General features: G+C 43.5%; 1 pseudogene; it reads right to left on the reverse strand.

Annotated features, from left to right (window-relative positions):
* Positions 1-18,632: 18,632 nt before the first annotated feature.
* On the reverse strand, positions 18,633-18,750 carry LOC126299978 (5S ribosomal RNA; annotated as a pseudogene).
* Between the last annotated feature and the right edge of the window lie 332 nt (positions 18,751-19,082).

The raw sequence follows: 19,082 nt of genomic DNA on the forward strand, positions 1-19,082 counted from the left end.
CTAAATTTGTGATCCCTTGATGCCTCAAAACATGTCCTACCAACCGATCCCTTCTTCTAGTCAAGTTGTGCCACAAACTTCTCTTCTCCCCAATCCTATTCAATACCTCCTCATTAGTTACGTGATCTATCCACCTTATCTTCAGTATTCTTCTGTAGCACCACATTTCGAAAGCTTCTATTCTCTTCTTGTCCAAACTAGTTATCGTCCATGTTTCACTTCCATACATGGCTACACTCCAAACAAATACTTTCAGAAACGACTTTCTGATACATAAATCTATATTCGATGTTAACAAATTTCTCTTCTTCAGAAACGCTTTCCTTGCCATTGCCAGTCTACATTTTATATCCTCTCTACTTCGACCATCATCAGTTATTTTACTTCCTAAATAGCAAAACTCCTTTACTACTTTAAGTGTCTCATTTCCTAATCTAATTCCCTCAGCATCAACCGATTTAATTTGACTACATTCCATTATCCTCGTTTTGCTTTTGTTAATGTTCATCTTATATCCTCCTTTCAAGACACTGTCCATTCCGTTCAACTGCTCTTCCAAGTCCTTTGCCGTCTCTGACAGAATTACAATGTCATCGGCGAACCTCAAGGTTTTTACTTCGTCTCCATGAATTTTAATACCTACTCCAAATTTTTCTTTTGTTTCCTTTACTGCTTGCTCAATATACAGATTGAATAATATCGGGGAGAGGCTACAACCCTGTCTCACTCCTTTCCCAACCACTGCTTCCCTTTCATGCCCCTCGACTCTTATTACTGCCATCTGGTTTCTGTACAAATTATAAATAGCCTTTCGCTCCCTGTATTTTACCCCTGCCACCTTTAGAATTTGAAAAAGAGTATTCCAGTCAACATTGTCAAAAGCTTTCTCTAAGTCTACAAATGCTAGAAACGTAGGTTTGCCTTTTCTTAATCTTTCTTCTAAGATAAGTCGTAAGGTCAGTATTGCCTCACGTGTTCCAACATTTCGACGGAATCCAAACTGATCCTCCCCGAGGTCTGCATCTACCAGTTTTTCCATTCGTCTGTAAAGAATTCGCGTTAGTATTTTGCAGCCGTGGCTTATTAAACTGATAGTTCGGTAATTTTCACATCTGTCAGCACCTGCTTTCTTTGGGATTGGAATTATTATATTCTTCTTGAAGTCTGAGGGTATTTCGCCTGTCTCATACATCTTGCTCACTAGCTGGTAGAGTTTTGTCATGACTGGCTCTCCCAAGGCCGTCAGTAGTTCTAATGGAATGTTGTCTACTCCGGGGGCCTTGTTTCGACTCAGGTCTTTCAGTGCTCTGTCAAACTCTTCACGCAGTATCGTATCTCCCATTTCGTCTTCATCTACATCCTCTTCTATTTCCATAATATTGTCCTCAAGTACATCGCCCTTGTATAAGCCTTCTATATACTCCTTCCACCTTTCTGCCTTCCCTTCTTTGCTTAGAACTGGGCTGCCATCTGAGCTCTTGATATTCATACACGTGGTTCTCTTCTCTCCAAAGGTCTCTTTAATTTTCCTGTAGGCAGTATCTATCTTACCCCTAGTGAGATAAGCTTCTACATCCTTACATTTGTCCTCCAGCCATCCCTGTTTAGCCATTTTGCACTTCCTGTCGATCTCATTTTTGAGACGTTTGTATTCCTTTTTGCCTGCTTCATTTACTGCATTTTTATATTTTCTCCTTTCATCAATTAAATCCAATATTTCTTCTGTTACCCAAGGATTTCTAGCAGCCCTCGTCTTTGTACCCACTTTATCCTCTGCTGCCTTCACTACTACATCCCTCAGAGCTACCCATTCTTCTTCTACTGTATTTCTTTCCCCTATTCCTGTCAATTGTTCCCTTATGCTCTCTCTGAAACTCTGTACAACCTCTGGTTCTTTCAGTTTATCCAGGTCCCATCTCCTTAATTTCCCACATTTTTGCAGTTTCTTCAGTTTTAATCTACAGGTCATAACCAATAGATTGTGGTCAGAGTCCACATCTGCCCCTGGAAATGTCTTACAACTTAAAACCTGGTTCCTAAATCTCTGTCTTACCATTATATAATCTATCTGATACCTTTTAGTATCTCCAGGGTTCTTCCACGTATACAACCTTCTTTTATGATTCTTAAACCAAGTGTTAGCTATGATTAAGTTGTGCTCTGTGCAAAATTCTACTAGGCGGCTTCCTCTTTCATTTCTTAGCCCCAATCCATATTCACCTACTATGTTTCCTTCTCTCCCTTTCCCTACACTCGAATTCCAGTCACCCATTACTATTAAATTTTCGTCTCCCTTCACTATCTGAATAATTTCTTTTATTTCATCGTACATTTCTTCAATTTCTTCATCATCTGCAGAGCTAGTATTCATATAAACTTGTACTACTGTAGTAGGTGTGGGCTTCGTATCTATCTTGGCCACAATAATGCGTTCACTATGCTGTTTGTAGTAGCTTACCCGCATTCCTATTTTCCTATTCATTATTAAACCTACTCCTGCATTACCCCTATTTGATTTTGTGTTTATAACCCTGTAGTCACCTGACCAGAAGTCTTGTTCCTCCTGCCACCGAACTTCACTAATTCCCACTATATCTAACTTTAACCTATCCATTTCCCTTTTTAAATTTTCTAACCTACCTGCCCGATTAAGGGATCTGACATTCCACGCTCCGATCCGTAGAACGCCAGTTTTCTTTCTCCTGATAACGACATCCTTTTGAGTAGTCCCCGCCCGGAGATCCGAATGGGGGACTATTTTACCTCCGGAATATTTTACCCAAGAGGATGCCATCATCATTTAATCATACAGTAAAGCTGCATGTCCTCGGGAAAAATTACGGCTGTAGTTTCCCCTTGCTTTCAGCCGTTCGCAGTACCAGCACAGCAAGGCCGTTTTGGTTAATGTTGCAAGGCCAGATCAGTCAATCATCCAGACTGTTGCCCCTGCAACTACTGAAAAGGCTGCTGCCCCTCTTCAGGAACCACACGTTTGTCTGGCCTCTCAACAGATACCCCTCCGTTGTGGTTGTACCTACGGTACGGCCATCTGTATCGCTGAGGCACGCAAGCCTCCCCACCAACGGCAAGGTCCATGGTTCATGGGGGGGAATATCATAATAAGAATAAATAATCAACAAAACTGAGAGTAAATAATCACAATCATGAAGCACATTTTTATGGAACCTGAGAGTGAAATAAAATCGCCTGAGACAACGTAATAATGACTGGAAAGCTAGGGCTTCTCATTCGCTGACTACACCTTCTTCTAAACGCTATGAGGGTTTGATTCCAGTCTGTCATATTTTTGTATGTTTCCGACCATTTAAATATATGCTATTGAGCTATATTTTGAGATGATAAAAACTAATCGTTAGTGTGGCGATAACTTGACTACACTGTCTTGATTCTTACGGAATGACTAAGAAGACGGCAACACATTTAAACCTTCATGCCCATATTCAAGGTATTGAGTAAAACCCTAGCTTATGTAAACTAGACAAGAAGGGTCTTTGTTTAGTCAGCACGAGACAACTGAAGGCAGGTCTGTAGTCGTTCGTCCGCAGGCTGGTCATTACATTTTATATTTGTGGAGACGTTCACACGACATTTTAGGCTCACAGTTCAGTGTGGAAAGTTGAACAGCGCTCTCGTCAACGAATCAGTACTGATTTGTTTGAAAGCCCATTTACCATTATGTCTCATCATCTTTTGTTTTACCACCTGTGACACGTCTAAGAACTCAACTAGAAGATATACACAAAGGCGACGAAAGTCATGGGTAGCGATATGCACATATACAGAGGGAGGTAATATCACGTACACAAGGTGATTCATTTGAAAAGTTTTCCTAAATGGTTATGGCCGTACGAGGGGAATTAACCCACTTTGAACTCGCAATGGTACTTGGAGCTAGATGCATGGGACATTCCATTTCGGAAACCGTAAGAGAGTTCGGTATACCGAGATCCACAGTGGCAAGGGTGTGTCGAGAATACGAAGCTTCAGGCATTAGCTCTCACATTCGAAAACACTGTGGTCGGCCGTCTTCACTTAGCCATAGAGACCAGCGACGTTTACGTAGAGCTGTCAATGCTCAAAGATAAGCAATACTGCGTGAAATAACCGCAGAAACCAATGTGGCGGCGAACGTATCCGTTAGGATAGTGCGGAAAAATTTGTCGTTAATTGGCTATGGCAGCACACGACCGACGCAGTGTCTTTGTTATCAGCACGACATCGCCTGCAGTGATTCTCCTAGAGGACTAGAAAACCATTGCCAGGTCAGATGAGTCCCGATTTCAGTTGATAAGAGTTGATGGTAGAGTGGGATGCAGACCCCAAGAAGCTAGGGGCCCAGGTTGTCAACAAGACACTGTGCAAGCTGGTGGTGGTTTCATGATAGTGTGGGCTATGTTTACATGAAGTGGACTGGGTCCTCTGTTCTAACTGCAATGGTAACTGGCTGGAAATGGTTACGTTCGGCTACTTGGAAACCATTTGCAGCCATTCATGAACTTCGTGTTCCCAAACAATTTTTATTGACGACAGTGTGCGATCTCACCAGGCCTCAGTTGTTCGCGATTGCTTTGAAGAACATTGGGAACAACTCCAGCGAATGCTTTTGTTACTCAGATCGTCCGACATGAATCCCATCGAACACTTATGGGACATAGTCGACAGGTCAGCTCGTGCAGAACATCATGCACCGGCAACATTTTCTCAATTATGAACGCGATAGAGACACCATGGCCAAATATTTTTGCAAGGGATTTCCAGTGACTTATTGAGTCTATGCTACATCGTGTTGCTGGGCTATACCGGACGAAAGGAGGTCCGACACGTTATTAGGAGGTACCCCATGACCGTTGTCACCCCAGTGTAGTTCAAAGGGCTATACCCAATCCGCTGATGGAAAGATGAAGAAGATTAACAATGGCGTTAGAAAAATTGACAACGAAATCGTTTACAACTGGCAACTGAAAATCATAAGTGGGAAGGAATTGAAAGAAAAGGAACAGAAAAAAAATTAAATGGTTTAATAAATTTAATGCAGTACCGATGGGAAGATTCTTAGTTTGCTATAAATGGCGAATTTACAAAGATTATTTACTGCTCTTTCGAACCTATTACTATAAAACACAAAACAAAATTAAATAAAAGTGTTAAAAATGCGAGTTGCGAAATGAGACTGAACTGACTGTTCCCGGATGTTTGTGTAAATCGCATCACCAAGAAGACTATCTGTTACTGAAATGATTTTCACGTAACAAATGTAAAGCGTGACAATACACAGGTGGCCATGATGACTAAAATGCCACAAAATAAAGGATACATGTTTGTGGTCACAACGGTAGCATGCAATACTTGTAACTGTAGGATGAACTGAACCGAATTACTCGTAAAAGCTATATACCCTATCACCATCTGCGCAGTAGCAATACGTAAGTGATTCTACGTTCCGTGGATTCGACATATCCTTTTTAAGTTTCCTGAGATACGTGTCGCTAGACCTCTACGCACATGTCACGTAATTCCGGCAAATAACTGACTAGTGGTAAGTGGGCACGGAGCTGGCAAACGATAGTGTCTCATATCTTTTCCATTGGTTGAGATTAGACACATTAGGTGGCCAAAACATCAACGTGAGTTCACTATCATGCTCTTCAAAACACTGTGGCACAGTTATGGTCCTTTTACACGGACGGGTATCCTGCTGGAAAATGCAGTCGCCGTCGGGGAAGACATTAAGCTATGAGTGATGCAAATGGACCGCAATAATGTTCACGTAATACGACGCAGTCCTAGCGTCTTCAGTTACTACCACACGCTCCATCGGAGCCCAGGTGAATGTGCACCATACCATAATACCACCTGCACCGATATGTATCCGTGGCGTGGTTCATGTTCCTAAAACCGTTCACCTGAATGATGGCGTATCTGCATACGGCCATCATTGGTCCACTGCCAAATCTGCATGAACCTGTGTCCCACTGCAGTCGTAACTGATGATGTCGTAGGACCGATACTAAAACATTTAGGGCTTGTCTGGTGCAGAACCCCATCTCCAGCAATGTGCACTGATCGGTACACCCAGTAAAATTTGTGTCTGCATCAGCGTTGTACTCTTTGTGCAGATATGACGTAGATTGACGCCTGTCCTACTTTACAGATCGGGCCAACCTCCAGTTTCCACATTCTGTTCAAATGTGTGTGAAATTTTATCGGACTTAACTGCTAAGGTCATCAGTCCCTAAGCTTACACACTACTTAACCTATATTATCCTAAGGACAAACACGGACACCCATGCCCGAGGGAGGACTCGAACCTCCGCCGGGACCAGCTGCTCTGTCCATGACTGCAACCCCTTCGACCGCTCGGCTAATCCCGCGCGGCGCACATTCTGTGAAGAGGCGTGGGTGTCCAACATCTTTTCATATACTCGTTGTTTCACCCTCCTTCCAAAGACCCTCACGACAATAACACGCGAAAAGCCGGCCAATTTCGCCGAGACCGTCATAGTCGTTTGTACACGCCCTTTGTCAAAGTCAGTTGATTTACCAATTTGCGGCCCGTATCGTCGCTAAAATGATTTTCCATTCGTGTCTGCTCCGATTACACTGTTCTTACCGCATCAAGTGATGACAACGCTACTAGGAGACATTTAATCTCGCGGTGGGCGGTGGTCATAATGTTTGAGTCAGGTCGTCTCCTGTCAACTACGTCCAAAAATGCATCCCTGCTGCAGTAGTGTTCACAATAGGAGCAAAAAATCAAATGGATGACAAATCTTTTTTCCTAGAGACGAATCGCTCTGAATCGTTAAAACACTCTCACATACTGTTATTCGGCCCTCTGGCGTCAACGAAACGTAAAGATATTGTGAAACTTCCTGGCAGATTAAAACTGTGTGCCGGACGGAGACTCGAGCTTGGGGCCTCGGTAGAGCACCCGCGAAAGGCAAAGGTCTCAAGTTCGAGTCTCGGTCCGGAACACAGTTTTAATCTGCCAGTAAGTTTCATATCACTTCACACCCCACTGTACAGTGAAATTTTAATTCTGGATCAAGGTATTATGACAATATTCTTTTCTATGTGCTGACACAGCGCTACAACGCCAACATCTTTTCAGGGCTAGTTAGTTGAAGTCAAGTCCTGAGTTACTACTGTTCGCTGCGATGAAACTACTTGCGAAAGTAAATCCTCAATGATCGTGAAATCGTAAGTCTCTAATAATTGGACTGTCCCATTTTCGAACAATAACGGTGACAATTAGAACTTAAATTTCACACACAAAAAAGTTGCGTCTTATTTCAAACATTCAGTTGTGTCTGTAGCAGGGTTAATTACCCTTTTTATATGTGTTACGTTTTACTAATATTTGCTCTATTATCTGGCTTATTATTAAACTTTTTACTTTTTATGTATATTAGTTCTTCTTCTTCTTCTTTTTAAATCTTTTGATTGTATTTTGTCAACTTTTGCCTTGGGCGAAAAGACTATACGAAAGTTTATGTTGAACAAATACTATCATAAGAAAACCTTCCATTTTGTTTCAAAATTTCGCAACATTGGATGTTCCAACCATGTTAAGAGTCAAAACGTCTTCATTACAACGATTACTTAATTTAAATTTTTTTATTAAACTATTAATCAGCAATGAATGACATATTTAAATTTAAATATACATCATTTTGGCTAAAATATTCAAGAGCCGGCCGCGGTGGTCTCGCGGTTCTAGGCGCGCAGTCCGGAACTGCGCGACTGCTACGGTCCCAGGTTCGAATCCTGCCTCGGGCATGGATGTGTGTGATGTCCTTAGGTTAGTTAGGTTTAAGTAGTTCTAAGTTCTAGGGGACTGATGACCACAGCAGTTAAGTCCCATAGTGCTCAGAGCCAGCCATTCAAGAAAGTGAGATTATACGTTATAAAGTGTTTAGATGATTGAAGCATGTTGCAAATAATAGGAAAGGACACAAAAGTTAACAAACAGACCAGAGAAAAGACAGAAACTGTTGATGCGATGTTAACTATGTAATATGAAACTGAGACATTGATGTTTGAGTTACGAAGTTACACGATATGTCGGAAGGTAGATAAAAGTAATCCTTTCGTGTAGCCTTCGCAATAAGAGAAAAACCGGTCGTCACTCGGTAAATAGTGACTAGAATTTAGTAGGATACCGTGAAGGCACACATGGATATGTGAATATAACGGTCGTAATATATGGAGAAGATCGTAAGTGACTTTGTCGAGCAATGGATACAAAATGACTACTGTGTAGCACAAGACATGACACTCTGCTGTTGACAATCTAATAATTCATACTGTAAATGATCCCAGAAAAATACGAACAACTGCATTTATCTTGTTAAGCATGTAGACACGTTCAGTCTACGACTGGCATAATGAGACGATGAATTGATGAAGTATGAACACAGCGAGGCAGTAGCAGCCAAGTATACCCCCAGATAAAATGTGACACTTGTGACTGGCGTTTACCAGATTCCAACTGTTGCGTAAGCAAGAAGAAGATATTTATTAAGTTATTACTTAGAAATATGACTTCGGCTCCTGTTAACATGCCAGGCAATAATTCAACAACAAAGTAATTCTACCATCGCTTTTAAACAGTTTAACTATGTTATCTCACCTGTGTGATTGGTATTACGTATCCTGTTAAGAGAAAACAGAAACACGGTAATTAAAAAAAAAAATGCCACAGAAAGTTTCTCAGCGACCCCTCAGCAATAATGAAGCTTCGTCTAGACCAGCAGAAAACTGTAATTGTTGACAAAACATACCCTAAATGGGAAAGTTGTTTACTGAAACCATTACACCATTTTCAAATAGAACACCCGTGTCCTTGTGGGCCCGGAGCAGAGTAAGTTTCAGAAGCTTTAGCAAATCCGCGGAATGTTACTTCAACAAAACTAATTTTGCACTGACCAAACAAACAGAACGGATGTTGTATTGTGCACATATATACAGACTTCATCTCAATACACAGTTAACCGTTGGTTGGAACTTCTTTGTAGCTGCTGTTGTAACATGACCAAGACGACCAAGTAACAGGAATAAAATGTATTTCCCTGCGACACGGAATGAAATGGAATCCACTGCACTTTGGTCCTGTGATATCGATCCAAGCACTTTTAAAGACTACTTTCCTTACATCAGTACTCACTTTTAGCTTCTTCTCTTCGCAGTCTCGAGAAGTCATTTTTTTTTCTTTATTGTAATTCATTCCCCTGCCCTATGTGGGCAGGGGAGGGCTGGCAGCGTCACAGTCCAACTCTCTTCAGCCAAATGCCTTTACAAAAATACAGAAAGTAGGATTTTTCATAAAAAGGGGGATAAAAATGGGGACATACAAAACACAATAAATGGAGATTACTCGAGAAGTCATTTTCTGTTTCGGAATATATCTTGTTCAGCTAGTCCTATCTCTTAATTTCATTATAGGCAGTCTGCCTCACTGCCCCCACTTATTGTACAGTAGACCGTGGCGATAATCTCCTCCACGATACATGCGGGGTATCTAGCCAAGGAGTCCATGATTTCAAAATTATATAACACGATAACTAAGATCGACAGACAAGTGTAAAAAACAGTATGTTTATTGTGAAAGCTGTAAGAACTTTAAACAGTTTAGCAGTAGTTCCAAAAGTTGATAACAAATGGCGCTGTACCCTTACGCTATACCGCTCGAACAATTTCAGAATACATAATTGAACTCTTCCTCTGGAAGAAGTCTTTGCAGTCACATAACAACATTTTCGAAGTGCTCGCCCCTCGCAGTACAGAGGCGGCGCAAATGAACAATGAATTTGGCAATCACGTCCTGTAGTGTCCTAACGGAAAAGATCTCAAATGCCATACAGGTCACCGATTCATGCTCGTGCAGTGTGGTGGGATGGCTTCGGTACACAGTGTATTCCAATACGCCATATAATAAATTGTCAGAAGGAGTGAGATCGGGCGAATATGGAGATCGGCCCATCCTTGTATCAGAAATTTTGCAGTAGTCCAACGCAGGGGTTGTGTTCATGAAGTATTCATCAAGAAAGCGAAACACCCGTTCGGTGCAATGTGGTCTGGCTTTATCTTACATGAACCACTCAGTGCTTCCGTTCAGGCAGAAGTGTGCGTAACATCAAATCCTTCATTCTCAATCATTGTGAAAATCTGGTTCGTAAAGTCAACCGTCTGTCGTACAACTCGTACAGGCATAGCTTGGTGGCTTTGGATTTTGAATGGAAGCAGGTGTGGACTCTGTCTTAGTGTTTTCTGCGTGTTGGAACTATTCAAATTAGCCTCTGCTGCAACTCTACTGACGGATTTCCTTGCTTTTTGATGTATAGTTCCAGAAACCATGATGACTTTTTAGCAGGAACTATTTTTTGCCTGGGGCCTACATTCCCCGCTAGATCATCGGCCAAGCCGCCTACCAGTTGGAATCTGGAGAAGAACATCCGAGTTGTTCAAATTGGCATCCATGATTTCAGCATCTACCGTCCGTATGAATTGCGATTACAGCGCCATCTGTTAACCGCTTTTCGAAGTATTTCAAGCCTTCTGTATAACATTTTTACAGCTTTCACAATAAATACACCGTTTGTAGCACTCATCTACCGATCTTAGTTTTTCGAGATATTTAATTTTTACATCATGGAATTCTTCGCCAGACACCCTGCACGTCCAGACAGCGTCAGAACTGGATACTACTTCTCACCCTCTATTCTGCACAAATATTTCTATAGGCGATATTTCAAAAGAACACTCTAATTGTCCACATTTTTATTACTGTTTCGAAGCAGTTATATTACCTATATTCTACCATTAAAATCACCTTTTAAAATAATTTCCATATGGCGTATGTGTCCTTTTATTCAGCATTTAAGTTAAGTAATTCAAAAAATTGTTCAAATGGCTCTGAGCACTATGGGACTAAACTTTTGAGGTCATCAATCCCCTAGAACTTAGAACTACTTAAACCTAACTAACCTAAGGACATCACACACATCCATGCCCGAGGCAGGATTCGAACCTGCGACCGTAGCGGTCGCGCGGTTCCAGACTGTAGCGCTAGGAACCGCTCGGCCACCCCGGACGACGTTAAATGAGTCCTGCTTACTGAAGAGAGAGTTGTTGGTACCACTGCCAGCGCATTCCGCCCCCTCCCCCCCCCCCCCCCCACCCTCCTGTTTGGGGCGATGAAATAACAACAAAGGAAAAAACCAAAAGAACACTTTCTGTATTCATTAAGTACTAAACTTTGCATTCAATGACCATGGAGACATTCGTTTTCGAGATGAATGAAGTTATTGCTCGTGTATCTTCTTCGCTGCCTATACTTCACTACAGCGCCTAACTGCTGGACAATCACTTTGCTAGATTTACTATTCGTTCTAATGTCAGACAGAACTCTATTGAAGGTACGCCATTGCTTTTCGTTATATGATTTCCAAGTGCGTAGCTGCTCCATGTACGACTCCATCATATGAAGTAACAAACTTGAAGTATTTCCGTATGTTAACCGTCGGTTGTTTAATTTCGTCGCTGCTCACGTCTTCATTTGTAGCACTGAAGCTGAACTGCATGAATTCGGATTCTACTACCACGCAGACCTCTATCTTCTCGACTGTTCAAAGTGCTCCTGAGTTTCATGTTTGTTTTCTGATATTAACACTATGTCCTCGGCAGACATGGCTTCTGCATTTTGTCAGTAAGATAACAGTGTTCTAGAATGGTGGGCTAAGACTGGTATCGTGATGTAAGTCATGATTTCTATCGAAGGTCTACGATTATTTAGCTGAATTCCTTTTATACTAGATGTCCCTCCTAAGAGTCGTCAGTTGCATTTTCTCTGGTGTTTCAGCAAATATTTGTCGTCTCGTTTTCACAATGTGTAACCTGAGCCAGCACAGACAAATACTGTTCATAAAATCCTTCATGTTGAGTCAAGTGGCCACGGAAAGCTTCGGTTTGTTTCCCGTTTCAAACAAAATGATTCTTAAACCGTAATTTCACGTTCCTATTCGACAAAGCGGTCCACATTAATTTACTGCCACTTTTTCTAAATTTCTTGGAGTTTGTGTGCTTACTAGACACAGTTTTCGTTTTAATAACAGTGGAATGTAAAGCACCCCCATTTGTACCGACCTTGTTCAGACACTCGTATCGTACACCTATTTGCTTATTTGTTTTGGTTAGATCAGGTCTGTGTTGGTTAGACCTTCAGTGAGAGAGGATCGGCATTCCCGCTGCCGATAAAGGCGAGTAAACCGTTCGTTTGGAATTATATTTACAAGTACTGTCAGCTGACACAGCTTCTCATAAGAAACGCTTTACTTTATATTTAGTCAGTGTTCTTTAGTTTCAAATCCTACATTTCGTGCGTATCTGTGTATTTGTCAGGCCGTATGGATAGGAACTGTAATTGCTGTGTTAAATTGCGAGCCGAGTTGGTAGCCCTTCGCTCACAGCTCCAGGTGACGTTTGCTTCGGTCACACAGATTGAGGCTGTACCGATGGACATCACTTTGGGAGCCGACGGCGCTATGCGAGAGATGTCTTATCACGAGCCATGTGTCCCCCATTAGGTCCACTACTGTAGCCGCTCCAAGTACTTCCGCTCTGAGACCGATCCCAAACCCATGTCGAGTGGGAGGTCGTTCCAAGGCGTGGCAGGCAGCGAACAAACAGGTTTAGAGCGCTCGCTATCTGTAGCTGACGAAGTCCCTCAGCCAGATAAAGTCGCTCGCCATGTTTCAGAGGAATCCTCTCGGTCTGCAAGGTCTGGGCATTGACATAAGGTGCGATTACTGACAGTTCCGATCTCCAAAAATAGGCGCGTAATGGCGCCCCTTAGGTATATGGCTGCTAAGGAGTGGGAGGAATCCAATGTGCATTCTCTGTGAATACTGAGAGGAGTCATTCCAGATGTGGAAAGAGTGCTACCGGATGCCATGAAGAGCACAGGGTGCAGTCAGCTGCAGGTGGTGGCTCATGTTGGTACTAACTATGTATGTCACTTTGGACTGGAAGAAATCATATCTGGTTTTCGGCTGCTAGCTGAAGTAGTAAAGACTGCCAGTCTTGCTTGCGAGATGAAGGTAGAGCTCATCATCTGTAGTATCGTCGACAGAAATGGCTTTGGTCGTTTGGTAATTTGGTACAGAGCTGAGTGGAAAGTCTGAATCATAAGCTCTGGCAGTTTTGAGACTGTGTACGCTGCAGATTCCTCTACTTACGCCGTCGGGTGGTGGGTTTCTGAGGTGCGCTAAATAGGTCAGGAGCCCACTACATGCAGGAAGTGGCTACACGGGTAGCGGGAGTTGTGTGGAGGGGACTGGGCACTTTGTTAGGTTAGAGAGCCTTGTTAACGTGCAGAAAGGGCTTCTGCTTCCAAGGGTGCAGTACGAAGACAGGAAGAGGGTAGACATGGTAACAATCAATATTTTAGTTGTAAACTATCTTAGCTGTGTTGGAAAAGAACAAGAGCTCCAAGCAGTAATAGAAGGCACTGAATATCAAATCGTTATAGGTACGGAAAGGAGGCTAAAGCCGTAAACAAGTTATCCGAAATGTTTACAAAGGACTAAACCATTTTCAAAGAGCATAGAATAAATACTGTTAGTGGTGGAGTATTTATTGCTGTCAGAAGGAGTTTGCGTTGTAGCGAAACTGAAATAGATGGTTCTTTCCGTTGGGTAGACGGTATGCTTTACAACAGTAATAAATTAATAATAGGTTACTTTTAATGATCCCCTGACTCTGATGATACAGTTGCTGAACAGTCCAAAGGATACTTGGGTGACATTCCCCCCCCCCCCCCCCTCCCCTCGATAGGTTCCACACTGAAAGAATTATAGGTGGGCATGACTTCAATCTACCTTCTATATGCTGGTGAAAATACATGCCTGAAATCTGTGGAAGGCATAAAACGTCGTCTGAAATCGTACTGAGTGCCTACTGAGAAAATTGTTTTGAACAACTAGTTCAGGAGCCCACTCGATGCGCAAATGGTTGTGAAAACGTACTTGATCTCTTAGCAACAAATAATCTTGTCAAGTAAGCATAATCACAGCTATAGGGATTATTGACCACAACATTGTTGTAGCTATACTGCACACCGGAATATTGAAACCAGCCAAAAATAAACGCAATGTACATCTATTTAAAAAAGTAGATAAAAATTTGCTTAACTGCTTCCTAAGAGACAGTCTCCACGCCTTCCAATCTGACTATGTTTCTATTGATCAAACGTCCAATTTAGATTATGCTGTACCAACTGTAATAGTGGTGGTGGTGGTGGTGGTGGTGGTGGTTAGTGTTTAACGTCCCGTCGACAACGAGGTCATTAGAGGCGGAGCGCAAGCTCGGGTGAGGGAAGGATTGGGAAGGATATCGGCCGTGCCATTTCAAGGGAACCATCCCGGCATATGCCTGAAACGATTTAGGGAAATCACGGAAAATCTAAATCAGGACGGCCGGAGACCATCGTCCTCCCGAATGCGAGTCCAGTGTGCTAACCACTGCGCCACCTCGCTCGGTAACTGTAATAGTAATTGGATGTGTTGTTGGGTCAGCGTGGGAACATGTATATGTCGTCTGTCTCGGAGCCCCATGTTCAACAATGTGCGCTGAACTCTGAAACTCTTAGTGCCAGTACTGTACTCTGTTGTCAAAGGTACACAGACCGCCGTCTATTCTGTTGTACAGGACGGGCAAGTCACTGAACACCACGGTTCTTTGAAGAGGTGCTGACATCTGACACCTTGTCGCCTACTCGTGGTTTCACCATTCATCAACCCACTTCTATAAATGTTCACGAGAGTAGCACGTGAACAACTGTCCAGCTTCACCGTTCCCGAGGTGCTCTTTGAAAGCCGCTGAACCTTAACAGTCTAGGAGAGTATTTTTGTTCCGTCTTCACGACTACAATAAAACGCTCGTTTTTCTCAAACGCCGCCTTTCTCAGTATTGGAGTAAAGCATCACCAGTTGTCCGTAATTAAAGATATGTACAGTTTGATTTGTTTTCTTGATTGAAAGCCGGCCGCGGTGGTCGAGCGGTTCTAGGCGCTTCAGTCCAGAATCGCGCAACTACGTCGGTTGCAGGTTCGAATCCTGCCTCGGGCATGGATGTGTGTGATGTCCTTAGGTTAGTTATGTTTAAGTAGTTCTACGTTCTAGAGGACTGATCACCTCAGATGTTAAGTCCCATAGTGCTCAGAGCCATTTTGAACCATCTTGATCGAAAAACAGTTCTTTAAGAAATTGTCGGTTTTTACTTATGGTAACCTGTGCTTGGTTTTTCGCCAAGATCAGGAAATGCCGTCTGCAGGCACGTTTTTCGTTCCTTCCTTCGGTAGGCACTGATAATTGTGGTCTAACTTTACACTACTTTCTAGAATTACGCATTTTTGACGTTTAACACAGCACAGTTTCGTATACTCCTGTCCACCGTGTATGTTTACACTTCTAAGGGAGTATCGTGTTTTGCATTGTTGCCTTGCCAATAGTTTTACCTCAACTTATATTTTTTCTCCCTTTGTGGTTCATTATACGTATGTCATATTATTTAGTTATGTTACTGTGTATTTGTATACTATGTAAAAGAAATGAAGAAGTAGTGTTGGAGTTCAAATGTTATGTCGTGTGTAGAAGGGTGGAGAGGGAGGGGGGTAGGGGAGAAGCAAAGATCAGTTGACAGTAAGTGCATAGCAGTGTGATGGAGAGTGGGTTGGAGGAAGAAGGTGGGAGGTAAGAAGTAAAATGAAATTTGGGTGATAGGGTGGGGGCACGGAAATACGGTACAAACCATTCAAAGTTTAAAGAAGGTCTTAAAAAGGGATAACACAGGCCAAGCAGTATTGAAAAAGATATGAACGCCATAGTAATGAGTAAAGGCAAACACCTCGTCCCTTCCCAAAAAAAACCTTCCATATACAAAAAGCATTAACACAAAATAAACAGTTGCTCAATGACAAAACAAATATATAAAATAACTGAAGAAATCACAATAGAAAAGGACCTCTTCAATCCTTCATCTTCTCTTACTCAACCCCCGCCCCCCCCCCCCCCTTCCGTCAATTTCATATAACTTCTTGTCCCTCACCTTCTTTTCCAACCCATTCTCTACCACAGTGCTATGCACTTACAGCCAACTCAACTTTGCTTCTCCCCCTCCCCACCTCCGACTGCACCTACTCAACAAACAACATTTAAAATCCAGCAATACTCCTTCATTTCTATTACACAGTATATAAACACACAGTAACATAATTAAATAATATAATACATATAATGAACCACAGAGAGAGAGAGAGAGAGAGAGAGAGAGAGAGAGAGAGAGAGAGAGAGAGAATATATAAATGGATGAATGGTAGGACATTTTACACAAGATCACCGAACATAACAGAGCATAGGGATACAGTACAAACCATTCAACATTTGCAAACAATTTGTACACTCATCTTTGCTCCCCCCCCCCTCTCGTTACTCATTAATTAAATAGAAATCACACAAACAATTAACTAAAGAGAGAGGATAAATACAATCCTGGAAATTGAAATAAGAACACCGTGAATTCATTGTCCCAGGAAGGGGAAACTTTATTGACACATTCCTGGGGTCAGATACATCACATGATCACACTGACAGAACCACAGGCACATAGACACAGGCGACAGAGCATGCACAATGTCGGCACTAGTACAGTGTATATCCACCTTTCGCAGCAATGCAGGCTGCTATTCTCCCATGGAGACGATCGTAGAGATGTTGGATGTAGTCCTGTGGAACGGCTTGCCATGCCATTTCCACCTGGCGCCTCAGTTGGACCAGCGTTCGTGCTGGACGTGCAGACCGCGTGAGACGACGCTTCATCCAGTCCCAAACATGCTCAATGGGGGACAGATCCGGAGATCTTGCTGGCCAGGGTAGTTGACTTACACCTTCTAGAGCACGTTGGGTGCCACGGGATACATGGGGACGTGCATTGTCCTGTTGGAACAGCAAGTTCCCTTGCCGGTCTAGGAATGGTAGAACGATGGGTTCGATGACGGTTTGGATGTACCGTGCACTATTCAGTGTCCCCTCGACGATCACCAGAGGTGTACGGCCAGTGTAGGAGATCGCTCCCCACACCATGATGCCGGGTGTTGGCCCTGTGTGCCTCGGTCGTATGCAGTCCTGATTGTGGCGCTCACCTGCGCGGCGCCAAACACGCATACGACCATCATTGGCACCAAGGCAGAAGCGACTCTCATCGCTGAAGACGACTCGTCTCCATTCGTCCCTCCATTCACGCCTGTGTGCGACACCACTGGAGGAGGGCTGCACGATGTTGGGGCGTGAGCGGAAGACGGCCTAACGGTGTGCGGGACCGTAGCCCAGCTTCACGGAGACGGTTGCGAATGGTCCTCGCCGATACCCCAGGAGCAACAGTGTCCCTAATTTGCTGGGTAGTGGCGGTGCGGTCCCCTATGGCACTGTGTAGGATCCTACGGTCTTGGCGTGCATCCGTGCGTCGCTGCGGTCCGGTCCCAGGTCGACGGGCACGTGCACCTTCCGCCGACCACTGGCGACAACATCGATGTACTGTGGAGACCTCACGCCCCACGTGTTGAGCAATTCGGCGGTACGTCCACCCGGCCTCCAGCATGCCCACTATACGCCCTCGCTCAAAGTCCGTCAACTGCACACACGGTTCACGTCCACGCTGTCGCGGCATGCTAGCAGTGTTAAAGACTGCGATGGAGCTCCGTATGCCACGGCAAACTGGCTGACACTGACGGCGGCGGTGCACAAATGCTGCGCAGCTAGCGCCATTCGACGGCCAACACCGTGGTTGCTGGTGTGTCCGCTGTGCCGTGCGTGTGATCATTGCTGGTACAGCCCTCTCGCAGTGTCCGGAGCAGGTATGGTGGGTCTGACACACCGGTGTCAATGTGTTCTTTTTTCCATTTCCAGGAGTGTATATACATCAAAGATAAACTAGTGACAATGTTGGCAGCACTACAAAACGTGATACACACTTAGTAGTATACAAATAATCAGTGAACAGTGGTATACGAAATTGTGGTATGTTAAATATCAAAAAAGCATTAATCTGCAAAGCAGAGTAAAATTAGATCGTAATTATCAGTGCCTAACGAAGAGAGGAACCTGAATAGTGCTAGCAGATGCCATTTCCAGATGTAGGCCAAAAACGAAGCAGAAGTTACCGTAAGTAGAAACCAACAATTTGTTAACAAACTGTTTCTGGATCTAGAAAATAAATCAAATTGTAAGCACCTTCAATTACAGACGACTTCAATAAAGCGAAACGCATCTGGCGAGAAAAACAAGCATCTTCTGTTAGATGTAACGACGGAACAGAAACTGTGAAGCAACTACGGCCAATATTACTATTACTACTCCCGAACTGGCCATGAAGGCCAAACGGCACCGACCGGTCGCCCTGTCATCCTCAGCCCTTAGGCGTCACTGGATGCGGATATGGAGGTGCATGTGGTCAGTATACCGCTCTTCCGGCCATATGTCAATTTCCGAGACCGGAGGCGCTAGTTCTCAGTCAAGTAGCTACTCAGTTTGCCTCACGAGGGCCGAGCGCACCCCGCTTGCCAACAACGCTCGGCAGACTGGATGCTCACCCATCCAAGTGCTAGCCCAGTCCGATAGCGCTTAACTTCGGTGATCTGATGGGAACCGGTGTTACCACTGCGGCAAGGCCGTTGGCAACTATAGACAATATGGCCACGCAAATGAAGAATTCTAAGCAATCCTCCAGCTACGCCACCAGGCGGCATTGAATTTTGCAGTGGGCATCGGCCATTATGTTTTGGCTCATTGGTGTATGCATGTATACAGTATGTATGTAGGTACGAAATGTGCCACGTAATGCCTAACACAAAATTATTTCGTTAAACTATGATTAGATAAAATGTAATTCTTTTACTTTTAAATAATAGTATTTTGAGAATCTGATGGTTTCACAACCTTTCCTTGGAGTACACTTGACATTACGTTAATTCCTCTAGAGCACATTTGCCAGTGTTACTTGCTGGGTGG

The sequence above is a fragment of the Schistocerca gregaria genome, chromosome X, assembly GCF_023897955.1.
Source record: "Schistocerca gregaria isolate iqSchGreg1 chromosome X, iqSchGreg1.2, whole genome shotgun sequence".
Classification (NCBI taxonomy): Eukaryota; Metazoa; Arthropoda; class Insecta; order Orthoptera; family Acrididae; genus Schistocerca; species Schistocerca gregaria.